At 39.1% G+C, this 25,360-nt stretch overlaps 1 long non-coding RNA gene across 1 annotated transcript; it reads left to right on the forward strand.

Annotated features, from left to right (window-relative positions):
* The first annotated feature begins 9,642 nt into the window (after window positions 1-9,642).
* LOC131481544 (uncharacterized) lies at window positions 9,643-19,097 on the forward strand. The gene is made up of 3 exons (XR_009246375.1): window positions 9,643-10,489; window positions 16,014-16,136; window positions 18,728-19,097. It is a non-coding gene; the product is annotated as an uncharacterized LOC131481544 (long non-coding RNA).
* The last annotated feature ends 6,263 nt before the right edge of the window (window positions 19,098-25,360 follow it).

The following is a 25,360-nucleotide window of genomic DNA, read 5'->3' on the forward strand; positions in this document are numbered from 1 at the left end:
AAAGTATAGTTCTTCATACACAGTCATATGTCCATCATTGCAGGCATGGACAATGGGAGAGAGTCCAGCATCCTATTGTCAAGAGATAGTAAACAGTTTCATTGTAAGTCCATCTTTGTCTAGAAGTAGAAATGCATACTGCATTCTATCCTCGCATCTGGATATGTTAGTCTCCATTTCACAGCTACTGTACATCCCCTCAAATGAAAAGTCATAATACAAAATCAACAATAGAAAGAAAAATAGAAATTTACAATGCCATGAAGTTAAATAACATGTTACTAGATATGACAGTCTCCATCACACAGCTACTATACATCTCCTTAAATGAAAAGCCACAAAACAAAATCAACATCAGGGGAAAAAAAAACAAATTAACAATGCCATGAAGTTAAATAACTTGCTATTAAATGACTAATGTGTAGCTGAAGAAATGAAAATCAAGAATCTTCTTGCAGAAAATGATGCTACTATATGATCTATGAGTCATTGAAGAATTTAATCAGAAGAAAGTGTTTTGAAGAGATGAAACCAACAGAAAACATCAAAACCCATGTGATACAGCCCCTTTTAATCCAGGGAATCTTTCACTTTCTTCCTGCACTCAGACTTTCAGAATTTATCTTTTCCTTTATTTGTCTGCCTTCAAGCACAGTGTAGTACTGTGTCTTTTTCAAATTGATTTATAGATTAATGAGTACATTTATCAGTGAGGTAAATATTATCATTTTTAAAATTATATTTAATTATATACAAAGGAAATTGAGACACTGAGAAGTAGGCGAGAATTTTGCCACATGGTTGGCACAGCGGTTAAGACACTGCTTGGAATACTTGCCTCCCATATGCTCCACTTCTGATTCACTTCCTGATAATGGGACACAATAAATGACAGCTCTGATACGAGGGTTCCTGCCTCCCATACTGGAGAAGTAAGTTGAGTTCCTTGCTTTGGCTAAAGAGGGAATTGACAGACAGGAGATCTCTGTGTGTCTATCTCTGTGTCTTTTAAATTAAATGAAAATGGTGAAGGCATGGAAATAATCCAGATGCCCATAAACAAATGATTGGATAAAGAAACTGTAGTACATTTACTCTATGGAATGCTGTACAGCGTTTAAAAAAAATGGAATCCTACCATGTCCAGCAAAATGGTCCCAACTGGAGTCCATCGTGCTTCATGAATAAGCCAGTCCCAAAAGGACAAGTATTTCATGTTCTCTCTGATATAAGAAAGCCTTTACACAAAGTAAAAAATAAATAGGCAGATAGGTAATCAAGTAGATACATATATTCTCATAGATGAACTGTATAATGGAGACCAGCAATGAAAATATGTTGTAGTATGTGTCTTTACTCCCAAATAAAAGGAGGATTCCCAATGAAACAGTTAAATATATCTTGGCAATATACTAGATTTTCTACCTTTGCTTACAATACTATGAAACACTTAACTAGCAGAAAATTTTAAGCTTGCAACTCTTACTAGTAGGATTGTATTGTATAGTAGTATAGTTACTAATGGACTAGACTACTGTGATAATATTAGAAAAATGGGGATGGAGGAAGAGAAGGGGGAGGTAGAAATCCCCAACCTAAAAAATGGTTATCACAGACAATAAGTAGAAGAGGTTATTCATCCAAAAATAAATAAAATGAAAATAAACAATAAATAAAATGAAACATCCAACATCCTAAAAATAAATGGTTAGGACTAGACTCAGATATTTAATCAGTGTAATATAATGCACTCATATTTAAATTATTGAGCCCATCATGTCAAGAATTGTGTTTAGAAGCCATAAAGAGATTTTAACCAGAGGATTGACGTGATAATTTTGACTTTCACGTGCAAGGCATGGTTTTGTTTTTTCTCCTAGAGCTGATTCCAAATGTGTTCTGTGAAACCTTTGTAAACATCAGACAATATCACCAGGAGATTTTGTAGGTTTCCTATCGCTTTCAAGACAGTTTTTAGAACACTAAAGCAGTTGATTAATTAATCAATACTACCAGATCCATCAAAGTCTAAATCAAAGCATCGGTTTTACCTATAATCCCTAGTTTTTTTCTATTCCTAAGATCACTCCTGACTTGGGAATTGGGGCCTGCCATCTCATCCCAGTTTCTCATTCCTCCAGAGCAGGAGCTGAAAACAGAAGACATCATAGGAAATCCTCCTTTGATGGGCACATTTTAAGATGTCTTAGGAATATTTTCCAAGAGCTGTTTTCTCTGACATAGTGATACATTCTAGAGATTGCCTCTTGAAACACTTATATACCTCTTGCCTCCAAAAGTATGCCTGCCCAAATCTGACACCCCCACAACCATGGCCTTTAAGGATGACTGCAGTTTTATTTCCTTTTTTCCTTTCACACATTTGTGAACCCTTGTTTGATCCCCTGTTTCTTCTTTCCCCTCTTCCACTCTGGTTTTCTTCAGTCTACTCCATGAGAAAGAAAAACACCTACCTATGTCTTTACATATGCTGACAAACACCAAGGAATGGAAGTCAAGTCCACCTAATTACTCCCTCTTGTGCTATGCTTCGGGATGTCATGAAGGTAAGGACCCCATGTTGATATCATTCAGTGCGCAACAAGCTGGGGAATGAGAGCCCAGTGTCCTTTTCTACAGGCCCTTCACTGTTCATCAAGTTATTGTATATCAAACATCCCTTGGCAGTTAAGCAATGGCGCCCCTTCTTCTCGCTGTGAGGAAAAGTGGAGAAAAACCAAAGTTGAAGGACCTCTCCTCTTGAATGAGCTTATGAAGTCCAGTCTTCTATATCTATCACCTGCAAGTGGTGAGGACAGGAAAAACCTACGAGTCACTTCCCAGTAGGCTCTGAAAGGAAGTGGTTGTGGATCTCTGGCTCTTCATAGTGTTCTATTAGTCACACCAATTAGTCCCAACAATGGGACTCCAAAGTTCTAAGGTGCTTAAGTTGGACTGTACAGTGTGTTCCATCTTGTATAGATACTGTCGCAAACCTGTGAAGAGCTGATTAGACAAGGATGAGACCAGAGATAAGGTTTCCAGGAGGCAATTTTGACGAGAAATAAATGGAGCTTGAACTGAACTTGCAGTAGTGGGAGTGGAGACGAGGAAATGGATTTGTGAAACATTCACTCAGGTTTCTGATGTGGGTGATCATCCTATTCACAAAGACATGACCAGCAGGCTTGGAGTAAAATTATGACTGCATGGAGAAGATGTCTGAGTAAGAAGTCGGCTAGAGAAGCCCAGTTATATATAAGGGTAATTCAAAAAGCTCTTAGAAAATACAATCAAAATTTAGTTTGATGACAAGAATTTTTGAAATTTGTGCACAACCTTTTCTCATTATATGATTTCCATATAACTTGTCAAATATCCCTGGTCTTTGAAATATTTTTGCAGGGGCACAAAAATAAATGTAGCTTTTTAGTTCCACTCTCCCTGAATTTATCGATGTACCTTCATTTATATTCTGAGTCTGAACCATGGGACCTATGGCTTTGAACTCTAGGAAAGAGAGAATTCAGGTAGCCACCTGTGCCACGGAAGTATTGGGAGGATGTCCATGGAGAGGCGTAAACACCAAAAAGGATAAAAGTGTCTGGTAGAATCCCAAGCAGCACTCACATTTGAGGGTTGCAGTGATTTGCATGAGAACTTGAGCAGGGGCCAGAGAGGTGCAAGAAAAATATGTTTTGAAAGATGCCTCTGCCTTAGGCCCTTGGGTAGAAATGCCACCAGTCCTTTGCAGTACATGGTTTTTCCACATCTTGTCTCTTTTTCTGTCTTCCAAAGTTGCTCTTTCCTTAAGCTGTTTTACAGGTCCTCAAATCGAAAGCAGGAACCTCTTTGTTCTGGGTCTTCAACATCTTCTCCAGACCACAGAATCTAGAAAAAAGCCTTCCACAATACTGGATAACTGGTTGGAGGAATGCAGCTTTCACTTCTCAGATGGGCTGTTAGCTTCTCCCACGGGCAGGCAGTGAGCCACAGTTTCTCTCTTGTTGCTCTTTACAGTGTGCAGCCCTGCTTCTTGCTGAGTGCTTTTGCTTTTGCTTCCCCAGTATCCTAAACTCTCAGGTGTGCCACAGACTGTGTCTTGGTGGTCCCTCATGTTTGATAAGCAGCTGGAATTTAGTGGGCTTGGCCTCAACTCCTGTGCTGCTGGCAGAACAGGAAGATCATCACCAGGTGTTACAGACGATGCTAATACTTCTCCTTAGAAGTGATTATCACAAATGCCCCTACAAGTCTTCAAATACAAACAGGCTTCCATTGTCAACAATGTATTTTTATCTGGCAGGACGGACACATGTTGAGGAGAATCACAAGAATAATAAAAAAATTTTTTTTCTCAGGACATCCCCACACCAAATCATAACACCCAGGAGAAAATAATCTAAATTGTGAACTTCAGTTTAGGAAAGCATCCATGGATTAAATCACCAACGTTCAGTCGGTGGGTGCTACTTTGCTTGTTTAAAATAAAATCAGTTTCTCCCCTCTCACTGCACACTTGCTGTCCCCAACTCCTAGAATGTGTGTCAAAACTCACATCTGCTTTTGCTTCTCAGTTCCTTTGAAGTACTATGCCAATTTGCAACATTCACTTTCATATCAACATAACCATGCTATTGCGTGGGCAAACATTTGGTTCCCTGCCCTGTGTAGCTCTGCCAAACTCATGCAAGAAGCTGCTGGAGAAGCCAGGCACAGCACACAGAGCTCCAGCCCTGGGGGCTGCCAGGGAGTTGCAAGTAGAAGTTTCCCTCTTTTTTTTTTTTTTCTACAAGGACTGCTCTGATCTGATGGGAACCTCCTTTCCTCTTTCTCAGAGGAAACACCAAGAACGCACTTTAAAACAAAATCTCTGGCAAATATGTGCCTATGTTGGCATGCACATCAATGTAAGGACATTGCATGTTAATTCCTAGTAGCTCTGCCGAGATAGGAATCTCCACATAACTCAGCTATCAGTGGAAATCACAGCTGATGATGATGATAAATATTACCATCTGCGTATATTGATTAAAAAGTTGTTTAGGACTGAGAAGTATTTTGACAAGTGTAGAAATGACAGAGAAGTGCATTCAGTCAGTTTTTCAATGGAAACAACATGATTGTAACTACAGAGCAAGATGAAAAGTGCCTCTGACAGGAACTTGGTTTGGGGATCAAGAGTACAGTATGGGGAGCCCTCACTGTGCCTTCCATGCACTGCTTCGCTAACTCCCACAGCTGTGATGTAGAGCTAATACTACCAGCATCTCAGAGATGATGAGGTTGGAGATGCTCACTGGCACACAGATCCATCCAACTTCGTAGAGTGGAGTGGGGATGAAAAAGCATGCTATCAACTAAGTCCATAAAACCTGTTCTTAAAAGGTTCCTGTTGTGCTACTAGTCATAGAGAAACATCCAGATGTTCTCACATGCTCCTTTTTTTTTTTTGAGAGCCTACTTATTATGTAGTCATATAATAAAAATTTCGTTTACACAAAGTTTGAAGGCAACCTAGTCCTCAACTTAGGAAAGTTATAATAAATATTGCATATTTTTGACATGACCATAATCTTTGTTGTGGAGTTTGCTTTTATAACATGTTAGTATACCTTCTAATTGTAATACAGAGAATAGAATAAAATTATTTCCAACTTGATGTAAGATCCTGCAGTGTTTCAAGTAATTTTTCTGGGCACAGAACCAAGGAGAAACAGAGACACCTACAAGAATGTTAAGCTCTTATTGCTTTCTGCTATAAAGTGTTACCAAAAGAAAAACAGGAAGAATGGAATTTGCTATGATTTTACCAGCAGGAGTATAACATCTCATTTTCTTTACCACGCATCGCATTCTTCTTGATATAAATTGTTTCATCTGTCCTATTTTGTAGCCCAAACAACAGCTAGAGCTGTGCCAGTCCAACACTGGGAACCAGGAATTTCTCCTGGGGTCTCTCACATGGGTGCAGTGGCCTAAGGCCTTGGGCTATCCTCCACTGCCTTTCCAGCCAATGACAGCAGCAACGGAAGTAGAACCGCTGGGATCCAAACTGGCCCCTACATGAGATGCCAGTGCCACAGGTAGAGGATCAGGCTGCTGTGCCATCACACCAGTCCCATGCTATGAACTCTGCAGACTCATATTCCAGAGCCTTGGCTCCTCCAGCTTGTTCTGAGGTTGGCAGGGTCTGGCCACTGCTGTGTATGCCTGTCCTATGACCACTATGCTACCAGACACAGTCCCCAGCCCTCAACTCAACTTACTTGATGAGCAATACCGACAGGGAAAATGCCATATCTTAGAATTTTGTTTAAAGGGTTGATAGATCGTTCTTTTTATTTTTTATTGGAAAGGCAGATTTAAAGAGAGAAGGAGAGAGAGAAAAAAAACAGAGAAAGAGAGAGAGAAAGAAAATCTTCCATCCACTTGTTCACTACCCAGATGGCTGCAAAGGCCAAAGCTGAGTCAATCTGCAGCCAGGAACTCCTTGTGGGTCTCCCACATGGGTGCAGGTCCCAAGGCTTTGGGCCATCCTCTGCTGCTTTTCTAGGCCTCAAGCAGGGAGCTGGGTGGGAAATGGAGTAACTGGGACATGAACAAGTACCAATACGAGATCCTGGCAACTTGCAGGTGAAGGATTAGCCATCATTGTGCCAACCCCCAGAATTCTTATCATGGAAGTTAGCCTATAATTTAGACATGATTAAATGGAGAACATAGAGATAATGGGAGAAGATATAGCAGATAAGGTATTATGTAGGCAATGGTATTAGTGTAACTAATATGTGTAATATATTATAGATATTCACTACATGAGTTCCAAGGATCTCCTTTATTATTTATACTAGGCTGCCTCCTCTGGACTCCCACCTCACTCCCACCACATTACAGAAACCATATCCATTCCCACCACCAGTGCCATTGTATACAAGTCCTGGTCAAAGGAGAGCCCTGCATTATTAGACCCATTGCTCAGGCCACCATCCTCATTTACCATGAGATCATGTTCTCCAGTGAAAATGAAGATGGGCTTCCTAGAGGACATAACCTACTCTTGACACTAATGTGATCGGATACAAGGCCTCAAGAAAACCTACAATAGCCATACAATAATAGATTTACCAACATCTGAGTTATGTAATTTGAAGCAACACTGTGAAAAAGCTAGAGTCTGATTCATGATGAATCTCACCAAACTCTGCCTAGTTTCTAAGTTTTCTGTTGTGGCTCAGATCCTCTCCATCATGGTTCTTCTGAACGCAGCGTACAAGGAATATATACACCAAAAAAGTACTGGGAGTAGGAATGTGCATGGCTAGGCTGTGGATCCTCAATTTGAAACTTAAAAAATCTGAAGTGCTCCCAAATCAACGACACAAGGTAGAAAACTCCACTGTGCAGCAGGTAGCAATCAAAATAACATGTAAAATTGCTTTGCAAACTGTATTTGAACGTTAATGAACTGTTTAAATAGAGGTTCTATATCCCAAGATATCTTATCATGTATATAAATACATTCCAAATCCAAAAGTCTGAAGCACTTTCAGTAGCAAGCATTTTGCTTAAATGATTCTCAGCTTGTCCCAGTAACTAGTTAATCTGTAGAATTTAGTCCGGGAAGTTTTCCTGCCTTTGCAAGTGTCATTCACTATGACATATCCGCTGAATTTTAATTCATCACATCCAACTCTGAAAGTCTCATTTGCTTTCCAAAGGAATCTGCTCATGTCCTTTCTTAGAAAAAAGGGACAGTGACCCTCAAAGGAAATTTCAAGATTCCACCTCTTGAAAGGCAGTTGCTTAAAGTTTCTATAATGAGCACCAAAGCACTGACAGACTCCATTTTGCAGGTCTAGCCTGTAGCATAAACACACATATCTTCTTGTATTTTTGAACTTCACTTGAAAAACACAAGCCATGTCAGGTGCATCTAGAAGGCAGGTGCCCATCATCCATGGATACAGGGCTAAAGTGCTGCCTGCTCCTTGGGCCCCGGGTAACGTTTTACTGCGAAGATCACAGCTTACAGACTGCAGAGCTCAACTATTATGGAGAATAGGGTGGCAAGAGAGTCCCCTCAAGTCCTGCTAGTCACTCCACAGTTATACTGATCTGAGGCTTAAACAAGCAAATGGACTCAGGCAAATGAGCACTGTTTCACCGGATTTCTGCCAGTGTTCCTACAACAGCAAGTGAACCATGCTGTCTGTGTTTGCTTTCCTGCAAAAAGAACTAATAGTGTTACCTACCATGGACATTTATGTATGGGAAATAAATGGCATTATATATAGAATAATATGTTTTGTTACAAAACACCCTAAAATGTCAATTATAATTATTATCATCTATAGCAAAAATTATGGGTTTATACTAGCTCACTCTTTTAAGTGCTGAACTGCTGCGTCTATAAAAGCATTTATGAAATTCTATTCTCTGTTGTTTTTTGTATTTCCCCCATGTTCTTTCCCCTGAGTTTTGTAGGCACTTCAGATGGGAAAACCGCTGACCTCACATCAAGGATTTTGGCAGGAGCTGCCTTATTTTTTTTTTTCAAGAACAAAAGCATATGATACCTTAAGATCATCTCTAAAGTGTCTTGATGTTATAATGATTATGTTGTTTTTGAAACAGTCCCTGAAACTGTACTACACCCAGCACTCCTGACTAACATTGCTTTGAAACTCTATATTTGATAAAAAAAAAAATATATTGGGAGGAACACCAAGCGGTAGGTATAATTTTTAAATCCGCATGATGTCTGAGTGAGTGTCCTGGTCCAGGCTCTGATACCCAAATTGAAGCCTTGCCTGTGGGAATTCATTCAACTCAATCATGTCATTGTTACTGAACACAATACGCAAGATGACCCTGAAAACCCGAACTCTCTTCCCAGAGCTATCTCTTTGGACCGCCCCTTTATTTTTCTAACTGAAATGTCTAAGATTTCTTCTTTGCTATTTATGAAGCCTGAGAATTCCTAGTGATCCAACATCCAAGGCTTTCTTCAAATCTTTTTTCATGTTCAATGAGTCTTTGTTCTACATCATCATAAGCCCTGTGATGAGATGAGTCATGGTGGCTGTTCAGAGTTTTACCTCATCACAGAGACCCAGATAACATACACATGTTTCCCAGGTCTGGCTGACTGCAAATTTGAAACGTATATTTTTGGCTGGATATTGAGAGTGGCTTCAACAAGAGCCAGATAATGTTATGTATGTTATCTTCATAAACAGAACTCCAGTGACAACAGGTTAGCAGAACAAAGCTCCTTATTTGAGGCATAAATGGCCAACACATATTGTAGGACTTTCCTTCTTGTGATAATTTGGAATCCAGGCTGCTATTCATATTGTGATGTCATCATTTCACCATGATTTCCAAGGTTGCTGTGACAATAAGAGAAAGTGAAGATGCCATCCCAGCTCTCAAATGTCTCATCATGGAAGTGACATGAACCTTTATATGCAAATCTCATTGGCCACAGTAAGCCACCTACTCTCATCCAATTTCTAGTTGACTAAGGATTGCAAGGAAGACAATGAAGTGTGCATCCATCACCCCTCATGGATTGTTTGCTCCTAATTCATGGCTCATGAGTTTGCTTCTACGTCATTGAGAAAAACCCTGCTTCTGTGAGAACCGTTTCTCCCTAGTTTTCCTTTTTTACCACATGTAGACATCCTGATGAAGGAACTTGCCTACCTTCTAAGGCTTCCTCTACCACAATGCCCATCACTCTATATTCTTTGACATTTTATACCTTCAGAGCAAAACTTAATCCTATGCCTATTGATTCTCAATGTCTTCAAATACTTCTAACAACTGCAGAGCTCACACTCAGCGCTGCAAGAACAGTAACACAACACTTTTATATTTTATCTGCATTTTATTTCTCCTGGGTCCCAGTTCTGCCAGCTCACAGAAAACTTAACCATTCTTTGGGTTCTCTTCTACAAAATCAGACTGAAGTTATCTCTAGTATCTGTTCCATGAGCAAGAATTGACACATTTTGCTTTTGGAAAATCAGGTTTACACAGGTTCCCCTTTTTCTTCTTGTGAATCCACAAGAAGAAGTGACAGACACAGGCTAGTGGCGGGGTCAGCCTTTCCTCCCCTCTCGCTTGTTGTGTTGCCTATGTGATCCTGATCATCAACTGCAGTCTGAGTTGGATGTTGCCTTCATCACAAAGGTTCCCCTCAGCCCTCCTCAGGGGAATTCTCTGCGCCTGATCTGAACTCCTGCAGCATTCGATCCATGCCTCTATTAAAGCCTCATTACGGTGTGCGGTGAACTGGGTTATCACCTTCATATCTAACCTCCTCCGTCAGAGTAGCCACCATGTCTTACTCATCCATAAGCTCTCTCTTATAATAGAGCATTGCAAGGAGATGCTCATAATATTTAAAGAAAGAATACATCAGATGTGGCTTTATCAAGCAAAGGTATTTCCACAAACTGATGAAAATTTGGAATCAAAGGTAGGTTGATTTTTGGCACCAAAAAAAAAAAAAACCTCATATGCATGTACAATTTTTCTTAAAATACCTTCTGAATAAAATCTTTCAAGACAACTATATTCTTTGGGGAAAATGAAAAAGTTTACAGGAGAATTGAAATAAGCTTGATGGGCCTCGACTGATATGTCTATAGAATGGGCTCGTGGGAGTTTATTCAGTCCTCCATCCATGTATGTACTTATGAAATTTTTCATAGACAGGGTAAGAATTCCATTATCAAATGCCTCATTTCAAAAAAGTTCAATAAAAAGGTTACTTTTATAGACAGAATCCCCCTTTAAAACAGCTGAGTAGACCATTTTATTAAGTAGGTTAATTCAGGATACTGGAGGAAGAGAGTCCAAGAATATTTTGTCTCGCAGCCCATACTTCTTTAAACAAATCTGACTTACCTACATTTTCTTTTACTGTGAGCTTCTTAATACTTTTTTTTAACTGAGAAAAAAAGCTTGTTAGTGCGTTAGGCTCTATGATAATGTTTCACACAAGTTATGAAGGCAGTTTTCACATACTGCACCCTGTTTCCCTAGTTATTATCCTCTAAAGTAGTATGGTACTTGGTCATAACTAATGGACCAAAACTGATATATCCATATTTATTTCTGTCCTTTCCTTTTACTATTTCAGAATTCTTCCCAGGGAAGACAAGTAATAGATTTAGAATCAGGCAGGGGGAGGATCCAGTGAGCACATCAGGTTCTTACTGTAGGCCTGGGATGCGGAGTTACCAAACAGAACACACAGCAAGGTCCAGTTAAGTCTGGGTCTCAACAACTTCAATTTTAAGTATAATCCATGCAGTACTTAGAACATAAATTTTTAAAAGATACTCATTGCCTAACTGGAATTCATTTCTTTAATTTGTCAAACCTGACAACCTTCTTTGGCAAACAAACTAGTGACCCCCAATGACCATAATCTGCATGTCACCTGTCAAATGGATTTGGGAGATTTGATTAATCTTAGGAATTTGGCTTTGGAGGATTATTTTGGATTATTGTCTCAATGCTCCTTAATGAGAGAGGCAGGAGAGCCAAACATGTTACTGTAAACGTAGGGAAAGAGTGAATGGAAGATGCCACATGGCTGGTCTTTGCAGGTGACATCTAGAACATCGGAAAGGCAAACATGAGCCTCCTGAGAAGCTTATTCTTCAGTCTTGATCTTAGCCCTATAGAACCTACGTCAGACTGTATGACATCCTAAGAGTCATGAGAGTAAGTTTATTTTGCCTTAAGCTACAGAATGCATGATAATTTTTATTGGAACAAAAAGAAAAGCCTTTACAGGACTAGTCCCTAGGAGGAAGGCAACCGACAGCATCCCTAAGATTGCAACGCAGGCTCCTAGTATCTCAGTGAAGCCTTGGAATAAGCACTCCATCTGCCCAGCAGTGGCTGCAGTCTCTCTGGAGGAAGATAGCATCATCTGGAAGCTCTACCAAGCCTTTTTGTTTTTAAGATTTATTTATTTTTATTGGAAAGGCAGATTTACAAAGATAAGCAGAGACAGAAGGAAAGATCTTCCATCTGCTAGTCCACTCCCCAGTTTGCCGCAACGGCTGGAGCTAAGCTGATCCTAAGCCAGGAGCCAGGAGTCTCTTCTGGGTCTCCCACGTGGATGCAGGGTCCCAAGGCCTTGGGCCATCCTCCACTGCTTTCTCAGGGAGCTGGGAGGGAAGTGGAGCAGCCTGGACATGAGTCAGCACCCATTTGGAATTTTGGCACACGCAAGGCAAAGACTTTAGCCACTAGGTTACCATGTCGGGCCTCTGGCCTGGAGTTATTAAGACGGGAAAATGGAGGGCAGGTTGCTGAGTCAGATGCTGAAGTTGCTTGCAAGTCTGATAACAGGGCATCTCATTTGTCAGCATAGTTCCTTCAGAAACTAGTTTCGTGGCTGGACTTGATCATGTGTAGGGAAAAACAGAGTGTTCTGAAAATTTAAGCAGTTAAAAGTAGTATTTGGCTGCAATATAAAAGAAGCAAAGTATTGTGTTAAAGCCTTTAGTGTGTTATTAATCAGGATGGAGCCCACTCGGCTATAGCCCGTGCTTATTGTACTGTCAGTAATTCAGTTCTGCCCAGGGGAGTGCCAGATTACTTTGCAACCTCAACTGGGTTTCTCAAGGTCAGCTTCTGGAACTCACCAGCAGCAGACAATCCAGGCTCACACTCATCAGAATATGAAAAGGAAAAGATAAAGGTATTTGGTTCAGTTACCAAGGTACCAGTGAGGATGACCTGTGTTGCAGGTAAATCAATGCTCTGTGAAGCCACTGCTGCTGGCAGTCTCAAATAGCAAATCACACAGGAGACTGGTCTCAATGATCTGCCTTCGCCTTTCCACTCATGGTCTAGGTTCACCTGGGTTGAAAAACGTGTCTGCTCACGAGATATATGTGGTGCTTATGGCTCAAGGTGTTACCTGTCTATAAGAGTGCTTTATCTCTTACAGTAAATATCTCAGAGGTAGGCTCCTGCTATTGCAGACTTTAAGCTTTATTTTTGTTCATTATAGAGATCATTGTCCATCTATTTAAGTCAGGTATTACAGGAACCACTTTTGCATACACGGTCTCACTTAATACTCAAGCATAATCCTTATTTAGGATTTATCTCTACTTCAAAAGTAAGAAAACATTTTGTTGGTGTGGTGAATCACATTTATTGATTTGCAAATGTTAAACCATCCCTGCATGCCTGGGATGAATCCCACCTGGTCCGGGTGAATGATCTGCCTGATGAACTGTTGGATCCTGTTGGATAGAATTTTGTAGAGGATCTTGGCATCTATGTTCATCAGGAATATTGGTCTGTAGTTTTATTTTTCTGTTGCATCTCTAACTGGTTTTGGTATTAATTTTCTGAAAGAACCAGTTCTTTGATTCATTGATATTATGTATCGTTCTTTTGGTTTCCACTGGGTTTATTTCTCCCTTGTTTTGGTTATTTCTTTTTTCCTGCTAATCTTGGGATTGCTTTCCTGCTGTTTTTTTTAGCTCCTTCAAATGTAGGATTAGCTCATTTAGTTGGCGTTTTTCTGATTTCTTAACATAAGTATTGATTGAAATGAACTTTTCTCTTAACACTGCCTTGACCCTGTTGCATAAGGTTTGATGTGATGTGTTGATGCCTTCATTTGGTTCAAGCAAATTTTTATTTCCCTTTTGATTTCATCTGTAATCCTTGTTCATTTAGCAGCATATTATTCAGTCACCATGTATTTGCATGTCTTGTGGACTATTTTCATTTATTGGTCTCCAGTTTCACTCCATGATGGTCTGAGAAGAGGCATGGTATAATTTTGATTTTTTTTATTTGCTAAGGCTTTTTTTGTGGCCTACAACATGGTCAATCCTAGACAAAGTTCCATGTACTGATGAAAAAAAAGTGTATTCCCAGTGTGTAAGATGAAAGGTTCGGTAGATATCAATTATGTCCATTTGCTCTAGTGTCTAGGTGAGTTCTATTGTTTCCTTACTGAGTTTCTGTCTTGTTGATCTGTCCATTGACGTTAACTGGGTGTTAATAGGTCCCCCCATTATTATATTCTTAAAGATTTTATTTCATTTTTATTGTAAAGTCAGATACACAGACAGAAAGAGAGACAGGGAGGAAGATGTTTTGTCCGATGATTTATTCCTCAAGTGGCTGCAATGGCTGGAGATGCACAAGGAGCCCAGAGCCTCTTCCAGGTCTCCCACGCAGGTGCAGGGTCCCAAGCCTTTGGGCCGTCCTCGACTGCTTTCCCAGGCCACAAGCAGGGAGCTGGATGAGAAGCAGGGCCACTGAGATTAGAATGTGGGCCACTATGGGATCCTGGTGTGTGCAAGGTGAGAACTTCAGCCCCTGTGTTATTGTGCTGAGCCCCACCCCTCAACACACACTATAATTGTATTGAAGTTTATTTCTCTCTTTAAATACAGTAATAAATGTTTCACATAGTTAGGTGTCCTGACATTTGGTGCATATACATTTATTATGGTGAGCTCTTCTTGTTGGATGGATCCTTTGATAATCATGTGAAGTCCTTTTTTAATCTTTTAATGTTTTTCATATTGAAGTCTATATTATTTGTTATAAGAATGGTTATGCCAGCTCATTTTTCCTTTCCATTAGCCTGGAATATCCTTTTCCATTCTTTCAGTTTCAGTTTCCACTAATCTTTTATGGTGAGATGGGTCTCCTGTAGTCTCCTGTAAGCAACACATAGATGGTTTTTGTTTTGGGATCCAGTCCACTAATCTAAGCAGTTTGATAGATGAATTTAAGACATTTACCTTCAGGGCTGATGTCGATAGCTGGTAGTTTGCTGCTGTTGCTTTAGCAATAGGTTGGTCATTGTTTGATTTAGTCTTCTGTTGTTCTTTTACTGAGATGTTCTCCACGTTTGCCTTTGGTTTTGGTATGTGCTATTCTTTTTCACTGTCAAAATGACATCTTTAAACATCATTTGGAGAGCAGATTTGGAAGAGGTAGATTCTTTGAGCTTTTCTTTATTGTGGAAGTGTCATCTCAATAGATGCAGAGAAGGCATTTGACAAAATCCAACACTGCTTCATGTTATAAACCTTAAGCAAGACAGGCATAGAAGGAATATTCTGTAACACAATCAAAGATATATACGAAAAGCCCAATGCCAGCATCATGCTTAATTGGGAAAAGCTGGAAGCTTTTCCACTAAGATATGGAACTAGACGAGGATGTCCACTTTCACCAGTGCTATTCAATATAGTATTGGAAGTCCTTACCAGAGCTATTAGGTAAGAAAAAAATTAAAGGAACTCAAGTTGAAGCTGAGGAATTAAAACATCCATGTTTGCACATGATATGATTCTCTACATAGGAGAACCAAAACATTCAGTAAAGAGACTATTGGAACTCTTAAGAAAATTTGGCAGGCTAGCAAGGATACAAAACTAATGAACATAAATTGATGGCAATAGTATACACAAATAACTTTGTGGCTTAGAAAGAAAGTATAGTCCCCTTTAAAATAGCAGAGAGGAATCTCAGATACCTTGGAATTAACCTAACCAAAGATGGTGAAGACCTCTATGATGAAAACTATAAAACATTTTAAAAAGAAATAGAAGAAGACATTTAATAATGGAAACAATTACCATGTGCCTGGATTGGCAGCATTGATATTTTTTTTATTTTAATTCATGCAAAAATAGGTTTTGTTTTTCTTATTAATTTCCTTATTGTCTCACCATAGGTCACACAATAGCATCAATACCATCATTTGCTTCATGCAGCTTTTCTATTTTCTTTTTTCATTTCTTCAGCAACACATTGGTAGCATGTTATTTAACCTCATGTTGCTGTACATTTTCCATTTTTCTCTCCGTTGATTTTGTTTTATGGCTTTTCATTTAAGGGAGTGTATAGTAACTTGTAGTAGCCACTATCACATACAGATGTGAAGAAACAATGCAGGTATATCTCTACTTCCAAGTCAAAGATGGACTTGACAATAGGATGCTGGACTCTGTTATTGCCCATGCCTACAATGTCAGGATACACTTCAAAAGCAGAATGATAAACTTATGACTGATTGTGAAGGACTATACTACTGTAGTAGCACGGGAAATATTACAGAGGTAGGGAGTTGGGGAGGAGGGAAGGGAAATCCCTGAGCCCATGGAAGTGTGTCATGGAAAAGAAAATTAATTAATTAACTACATTTTTTAAAGTAAGAAAATAGACTTCAAGCTGGTAAAGACACAGAGTTCCCATAGATAAAAATGAATAGAGCCTGTGTCTGTACTTTAAATTACTAATTCTAAGTTCCTTCCCCTCAAAGTCCTCTCAAATTAGGAGAATTAGGTTCTCCTGGGCTGGCCTGCCTAATGCTCTCTTAATGAGTAATTATATTTAATTTCCTGCCCTGACATTATCTCCATCACTGGAGCAGTCCTGTAAGAAGCAGCACTAGAAGTAGATGTTTTGAGGTTTGTTTGCTTGTTTTTTTCTCATTCTGAGACAATTTTTATCTTCGAGTTGAAAGCAAAAGAGAGCTCTTTCCTCCCCAATCATTTTGAGCTATCAAGATTAAAATGACACCCTTGTCAAAGTATTCTCAGTGTTGTGCTCAGAGTCACACAAATGCAGACAGAAGATAGAGGGGAGAGGTGGGAAGAAGAGGAGGTGTCTCGGAATTGATCAGAGATTGCTCAAAATGGATCATGCACAAATGAATGCTCTTACTCGTCCCCGTTGTTTTCCCTTCGGATGGAGCAGCATTTGAACGGAGATGTTTTATGTCTTTGTCTAAGTGGTTTCCAGTTGGCCCCATTTCTGTCTTATTACTTGCAAGCTCATGCCTCCTCTGAGGTAAGTTTCATGTGTTTGTGTGGGAGTGGGATTGTTCAAAGGAGCAGGTCAACCCCACTGACGTGGAATCGAACCTTTGCAGGTGAGAACTAACTCTTGGCAAAACGAACCTGAGCAATAAGTACTTGTCACTCATTCTAGTCACAAGTAAGAGGGAAACTGAGAATGGAGCTTGATGTACATGAATTGAAACTGTATTTCAGAGGTGATATTCATTGTCCTGGACAATGAATTTCTATGAAAGTAAATCCCCAGGAACATCTTTGTGGGAGAACAGATTATGAGTAGACTGAGTATGTTATCTTGCTGCCTTTTCATACTCAGTTACTAAGTGCACTAGAATAAACTATGAAACTCTGTTAATTAATAATATTCTCCATGTTACTTATTCTTTGCAGGAAAGAAATCACAGAAAAAGACAGAGGCATTCAGTTCAGCTAGATCAGGGTCCTTTCTTCGTATTGTCCAGTCTTATCTACTACATTGTACCTTCAGGTTGCAGAAGAGATTACAGAGGGAATATTTTTGTTTCCCATCCCTTAAACCACATCTGTTCATATATTTACAAATAAGACATAATTTGAAGTGCTATGAAAAATTAAAAAGAGGAGAGCCAAATTTTTAATCTATTGTATTATCCCTAATGATAAGGGTGACAATGTGTGCACATTGTTATCCAGTTAATGAATTAAAACATAGTGGCACAGGCCCAGTGCAGTAGCCGGAGAAGTACTGCTGTGTCAGGAATTAGCTGAGGATGCTTTGGGGAACTATTTAACTTGTATAAAAGATGCTATTTAATAACTGATAGTCAGTATGTTATTCCTTTATTCTCATATCATTGGTTAGTTTCTAAGTGCAATGGATGATCAGCCCTGTTTAGGTAAATTCTTAGCCATTGGTGAACATTTATGAAATAATAATTTGCCATAGTTTGAATTTCAGATTCCCTGTTTAGGCCAATGGAGAATGCCAGCATTCATTTGCAGCATTTGCTTCAATGGAAGTTACTGTCTACCTAAGAAAGGAACATAGCCTGTGACAAGAGTAAGACAGCATTTCACATAATCCATTTGCAACCTTGTCAGTGTTGCTGTTTAGATTTTGAAATGGAACTAACGACAGGCAAGCTCACCCATTTTCTCTTGGGACAAAAATTTCCCATCTTAGAGGTCGACTCTAGAATCACTGATGTTCCTTTGTTTGACAAAATATTTGACTTCTGTTTCATTGGATGTGTTCACTTTGCAAAGCCTTGCTAAATTGGAAGAAACTGATTGATGTTGAAATGACTTAGTGTCAGGAAGCGCACACCAAAGTTAGCCACAGTACACGCGTGCGATATTTGCTTCAACTCATTATTTACTACAAATCCACATATGCCCTAAGTGCTTGGTGGTTCTCTGTTCTGTATAAGAGATGAACTAATTGTAGCATTTTAAATTAAACAAAAATTCTAAATTTTAAATATAATTATAATAAACACACTCCCATGTAACCAAGCCATGAAATTTTAAATGCATCAGTTATCCAAAGTTTGTAAAGAGGTAAAGCAGTTTTAAGATTTTTAATCATTAATAGAGTTTAATGATGTGAAACATTATCAAACAAAGGTAGAAATTGTTTATATTCCATCTTTCAGCCTTATAGAGCTAATACTTCTAAGAAACAATATTGGCTAATATTTAGAGACTATCAAAGAGAAAGTCCAGCCAGAAAGGCTCCCAGTGGCCACAAATACAATATGCAGAGCGTTTTGTCGAGCAACCTGAAAGGAGTCATGGAGGTCGGATTGCCATACATGCTCTTATTTTTAAGAACTTGATACATTTTTAATTTATTTTTAATCAATTTAAAGAGCAAAGGAACAGAGAGAAAATGGCATCAATCTTTCATTTAACTGGTTAACTCTCCAAAATGCCCACAACAGCAAGGGCTATTCCAGGCTGAAGCAAGGAGCACGGAAACGCACCCAGTTCTCCCTGTGTAAAGGGCAGCAACTCAGGTACTTCAGCCATCACCGTTGCCTTTCATGGTGCAAAGAACAAAAGAACTGCAGATTTTGGAAGATGCTGGATGTGGGTTTATTAATCAGTGACCCAAATGAGCCCTTACAGACTTTGAGGCACATGCTGAAGAAAAGCATGGCAAGCATGTTTGATGAGATTGTATGCAAAGATGATGAGGAGAAAGATTCAAGATGACCTTCTGCTATCTAATCACAAAAGGTAGTGATATGATATTCAAGAGAAAAGAGCTGGCTTGTGGGTGTGGAAAGGCAAGAGATCTCTCTCTCTCTCTCTCTCTCTTCCTCTCTCTCTCTCTTCCTGGCACAGAAGTGCACAGAACACCATGGCTGAAGACCTCCCCAGCTGGACCTGCATGCGACCGCAGCTGGGACTTCACTGAGTGACCCCCGTCTTTCAGCCGAACCATGTAATCGCTCTTTGCAATCTCTAAGGCACTGTGAATCAGCCGGGTGACTTAAGGAGAAACACAAGATCATTTTTCTTAGGCTTGCCCTTTTCCTCTGCCTGAGAAATCATTTCTAAAAAGAAACATTTGAGTAAACAGGATCTATACAAGAAAGCACAAACATTTCTCATCTCATCTTGAGGTAGGTTTCTGCACTGAAACCCCATGATGAAACTGACTTTAGTTCATTAATTTTGAGTGCATGTTTTCTTCCAGTGATTACTTTAATACACACAAACCAAAGATCTACTTTAAAGAGAGTACTTCAAAACATTCCTGAAAAATACAATTAAAACATTAACACATTGGATACAAAATCTTTTGAAATTGATACATTTGATCTTTAAAAATGTATTAAAATGCATCTTATGAACAAACCATACATGAATTCCAAATTTTTGACAGAACTAATATCTTATTTCCATTTTCATGAACTTTCTAAAATACCCTCCCATGTCCCTATTTTTTAAAATCTACACCACTCAGTTTCCTTGTTAGCTAAAAAAAAAAAGAAGAAAAATGAAAGGTCAACTCTATCTGAAAATATTTACTTTTTGTCTTCTTCACAGAGAGTAGATTCTATGACACATAATTAAATCAAGAGATTTCACAGTGTGCTGTAGTGTGTGAAACAAATATGACAACCTTGAGAAAGTTTATCAAAAATTCTCTGAGTTCTCTCCTGCTATCTTTTTTCACCTTGGCATGGTGTCTAAAAATCTAGAGCAAAATTCTGTAGCTGAATTTTCTTGTGAGCCAGAAACCTCCAAACAGGACGTTGTTTTGTCTGTCAAAATCCCCACACTTAGAATGTTATTTAAATGAAAAAAATTGCAATAATTATTTTGAATTTTGAAATATATTCAACATAATTTCTGTATCATCCAAAAAAAAAACCCACATAGTTGAGCCCCATCAATCTAATAAACGTTTAGAACTTAATTCCACTGATAGGGGCTTATCTCTTTGGGCTTGTCTACAGAGGCTACTAAATAATAATCCTAATTAGAAGCCTAATTATGTTTCTGCTCAGAGTATTTTTAGATAGCCTTAACACTTGATCTGTTTAGTCTAGTTTTACAGGTGGCAATAGATTAAAAACAGGTTTTAAAATAAGATATAACTATTACATTTCTACTAATAAATGATTGTGGTTTCAGAGCCACTTTTTTTTTCTTTAGTGATGCATGGAACAACCCTTTGATGATGGTAATTGTGCCCACACGCCCTACCCCAACATAGGGAAAAATAGGCCGCCCTTTGTAGTCAGCGCTCTATTGCTGCCACATCAACGTTAGCCCTTTCAGTTCGAGATCTTGAGTTTCTTTCATTCTGCTCTAAAATAACTCACCTTTTCAGTCTGGTCCCAATCCTCTGGTTACAAGTTCCCAAGGACACTTGTCCTGATGTTCCCTTCATAGGCTTGTTGCCCTCTAACAAACCACAGGCTCTAAATGCAGCATATCAAACTTGAGTGTGCTTAGAAAAACGTTAACTCCCAGGCTGCATCAGGACAGGTTCCATCTTTTTCACATCCCTCAGGGTTCAGATAATCAATATTTAACACAAACATCCTGGTGCTTTGAAGTAGATTTTTGAGCAGCATGGCTTTACAAAAATTCATTTTTATTCCAGATACATAATTTCAAATTTTCCATCATTCCTGTGGCTGCTTTTCATGAAGCTTTCCACGAATGGTATGTATCCTATAATTCTAAAAAATCTGATAAACACAAACATATGATGATAGTTTTACTACTTTTCTTATTTCTTCTAGGACAAATGTGATCTACCTAAAAACAGCTTTATTCTTCCCTTGCCTCACAAAAGCAGAACAAAGGAAAGAAGCACACGTTAAGATTTGTAAAAAGGCAAGAATTTTACAAGACAGGAGGCACACCAAGGTTTTCCAGAAGTTCCCTGCACCTGGGCCTAATGCAGCTTGCAGCTTTTACTATGCATTCTCAAAAGGCATGCTCAGGTCATAGCTGTCCTGGACAGCCCTGATGATTCTGGTGAAGACTGGTCAGGAGCCACTCCGGGCAAACAAGGCACCATTTGCCTGCTACCTTGTAAGATTTCAAGCTCTTCCTATCCATCATATCGCATGGCATCCACACTTTAGCTAGACCATGTCGCAAGCAGATGCCTGCTAAGAGGTCAATTTCATTGCCAAGGCAGATAATTCTAAATGCAAGTGCCAGTGTTTCGTGGTAAGGACAAAATCAGAAGAACTGTAGAGCTGACAAGGGTTTATGCAACATTTCTGCAAACGATGACCTCTGGTGACACTGAGTTGCAAAAGTGAGAGCTTTGGGAGCTTGATAGATTAATTTAAGCCACAGCAACAGGATATTTTAGTTGAGCTTTCAACAGTACTCGACTTATTACCTGAGTTTAAGTGCATTCTACGGGATGTGCCTCCAGTAATGGTACCTCTCATTACTGTACCTTTCAGAAAGATGAGTCATCCACTCACTAATACTTAATCACAGCCCTTGTTGAATACTTACTATGTACCAGGAAAAGAAAGAGGGCAGAAATTAATAAGAAAAAAACATTTTGGTCCTCAAGAAGTAAAATTTCTAGTCAGGGAAACAATCTACCTGAGTCCATGATAAGTGCTACAGCAGAATAAAGTTGTGTTACCAGCAGATTCTGGGAAAGACAGACCAAAGAAAAAATCATCAAAGAGTGTTTCTCAAAAGATGGGGCACTTGAACTGAATTAAAGAAAATTTATTCAAGAGGTTTACATGCAGATAAGCTAGAAGTGGCATCTGAGGCAAATAATTTGTATCCTTATGGACATACACAGACACTAAACACAGTATGGCTCATTTTTAAATGCAAATAATTTTCAATAACAGAATAGAGGAAAAAAGTCACATCCCAGTGACATATCTAGTGCATAGAAAGATTAACCTTTTTTTCCCCATGGGCTGCAAAGAATAGTAAAAAATGGTAAGTAATGAACATATGTGGCAGAACTTGAGTTTATGTAGACAACCCATTATCTTGAGCAAGCACTTGCTACAATCTCTGTGCAGGCACACTGGGCACAGAGAACATGATGCTAAAAAAGTCAGACGTGGTGTTTTGCCTAAAGAGAGCCTGAGTTCTGACAGAAAATAGACAGGAATAAACAAGGGATAGGAAAGAAAGAGAGAGAGAGAGAACTAAAGAAATGATCAAAGACAGATTGTTAAAAGTGTTAGGGAGAAAATCAAAATGTTTACATGAGAATATGAATGGTTTCTTTGCTAAAGTGTTTAGGAAAAAAAATTTATCTTAGGACCCAATGTTTAAGTTGATGTGTGAAAAGAAACAAATCAAGGTTTTTGCTTATTCACTCACTGATTCTTTTTTTTTAAATTTTATTTTAAATTCATTAATTACATTGTATTATGTGACACAGTTTCATAGGTACTGGGATTCTCCTCACCCCTCCCCAAACCCTCCCACCATGGTGGATTCCTCCACCTTGTTGCATAACCACAGTTCAAGTTCAGTTGAGATTCCCCCATTGCAAGCATATACCAAACATAGAGTCCAGCATCTTATTGTCCAAACTCACTGATTCTTTTACACCAGCTAATATTTATTATGTAACAATTCTGGAATGAATTGAGAGAAGAAATGGGATAAGAATATTGTAGGTGAAAGGAGAGAGAAACATGAAAAATCTGCTTTAAGAATGGACAGGAGTGTCAGGAACATAGTAGACAGGCTGGAAACTATCAGGTCATGAGACTAACATGGTTGGGTAGTAGGAAACTAGGGGTGTTCTAAGTAGAGAAATCATGCCTTGATTCACTTCTGTGAAAACATCCTGATGACTGTGTGGAAAGAAATGGGTTGCAAGGGCTGGGAGTGAGGTCTTTTCAGTCACACTTGAAAGGCATTTCAGAGATGCAGGTGAGAAATGAACAGGACTCAGACAAGGCAATAGCCTTGGAGATTGGAAGAGAAACTTAACCACTTAAGTTTCAGAAAAGCAAGGATGACTGCCAGAGTAGATTCGAAACCTGAACTTCTCCATCTTTGGCAGTGAATTTTCTACTTCATGATGCAAACTTGGAAAGTCAAAAGATCTGCAAAGCTTGAACAATGCCTTCATTGCTCTGAATCATATTTTCTCAAATTGAAAGACTTTCAAATTTTGCTTAGTGGTAGTGACATAACCAGTTAGGTTTATCCAAGAGGTGATCATTGTTCATTGAAATACACATCATAATTAGCACATGGGAACCTTCAGAATGAAGACCCAAGGTGCTTAGACTTTGTAAGGCACAACCATATACATGTAATTGGACAAAAAAAAAGGTGTGACTTAATGGCAATAGGCTGGAAGGAGTATGCAGCAAGGCCTGTCTGCTGAGAAACTTGGCCTTCCTGAGAAGCACTTGTACTTTCCAGGAATGGGGCAGTGGGGTAATTTCTGGAATGGGAATCCAAAGACCTACAATTCAAGAAGGAAGGTCAGAGAATTTTCTTATAACAAACTCTTACCCAGAGAAGAGAGGGGTCAGATGAAAGCAGTATTTTTAGCTTTTATTGCTAACTTTAGGGAAAAGGCATTCTGGCACATCTATGACTTACACTGGAGAAAAGAAATCCTGGTTTCCATGGCTTGCTTTGAGGGCAAATGAGGGACAAGACAAATGGGCTGAGGAAGATCAGACAGAAACTTGTGACCGAGGTCTTTACTTGGGGTATTGTTCTCTGAACCCCCACACTTCATTTACACACTAATGATTTTACTTGGGTCACATTCACCCCAATGATTTTGTTTCATCTGCGTGTGTCATGTGTTATGAGTAAGCTCAACTATTTCTCTTTCACTGCCAAAGAGGATGTTAGCTAAGTATCCCCAAGGAGGACAAAAGATCAAGCTACACCTCTGGGATTCTGCGCTCCAGTTTCCATAGAATAGGAAGCACAGGCCCAGACCCCAAATGGCAATGCCCTGTGCTAATTCATCTCTCCACAAGAACTGAGGATGAGCAGCATTTCCTAATTAGTGTATGGTGTGAATCAGGGCACCCAGCTATGAGCACATGATGGGAAGGACCCAAGCTATTCCTAATCAGTCCCAGTGCTCTTATGTTACCTGATGTACCTGTTGTCACGGTTCCTCTTATTCCTCTACTATTTCAAGGCAATTCTTTAACTCTCCTTTTTTTCTCTATCTCCCTTCTAATACACATCTGTAATCTTTAACGATCTTTCAACAAAAGGGGGTAGTAAGACAAGATGAAATGTTGCAGGGAGAAAAATGGCAGAAGACAATGGTTGTGAGACCACACGTAAGTGCCATTCATTATGCATTGTTCCTTTAAATTAGTAGTTTCATCTAGCTAAGCTCTGTTATTCTCTATCAATGTCAAAATCAAAGACAGAGGGTGGAGGGAAGATTGTGTTTGGAAAGATGGCATTTAAAGTGTGGATTTAGCTAAAGGAAATGCCACTCTTCTCCCATCTGTCTTTGTCAGTTTTTGTTCTCAGTGTGCTACAAATTCCACTAGAGTAACTGGGTTAGCAAAAGACTCAAGGAGACTTATTCTTGCAAGTTAAAGTCACAGAGCTGGTGACTTGGATGACAAGATATGATGTGAAGGAAGCCAGAGATCTGAATTCAGATTTCGAAATGTGCTCCTCAATGTTGTGGGTATATCAGAATAGAGGGAGGTACAAGAGCTCATCCTTTTTGGATACATCAAGTCATTTGACATTTCTGGACCTCAAATCTATAACCTGCAATGAGGAAAGTAAAAGTATATTAACTGGGAAACTCCTACACTGTGTATATCACTTTGAATCCACGAGGTAAGAATGATGATTCCAGTTTGCAATGAAGAAATGAAGACTCAACAACTCTATTTTTTCCAAGACCTAGGCACTTTCGAACACTGGTGTCATCTTTCAACATTTTCCTAAACAATTCACATACATACAATCCAATTTTTTGAAAGTGGATTTATTTACATTAAAGCAAACCCAAAAGTACACTCAAA

Source organism: Ochotona princeps, chromosome 12 (genome assembly GCF_030435755.1).
Source record: "Ochotona princeps isolate mOchPri1 chromosome 12, mOchPri1.hap1, whole genome shotgun sequence".
NCBI classification, from domain to species: Eukaryota; Metazoa; Chordata; class Mammalia; order Lagomorpha; family Ochotonidae; genus Ochotona; species Ochotona princeps.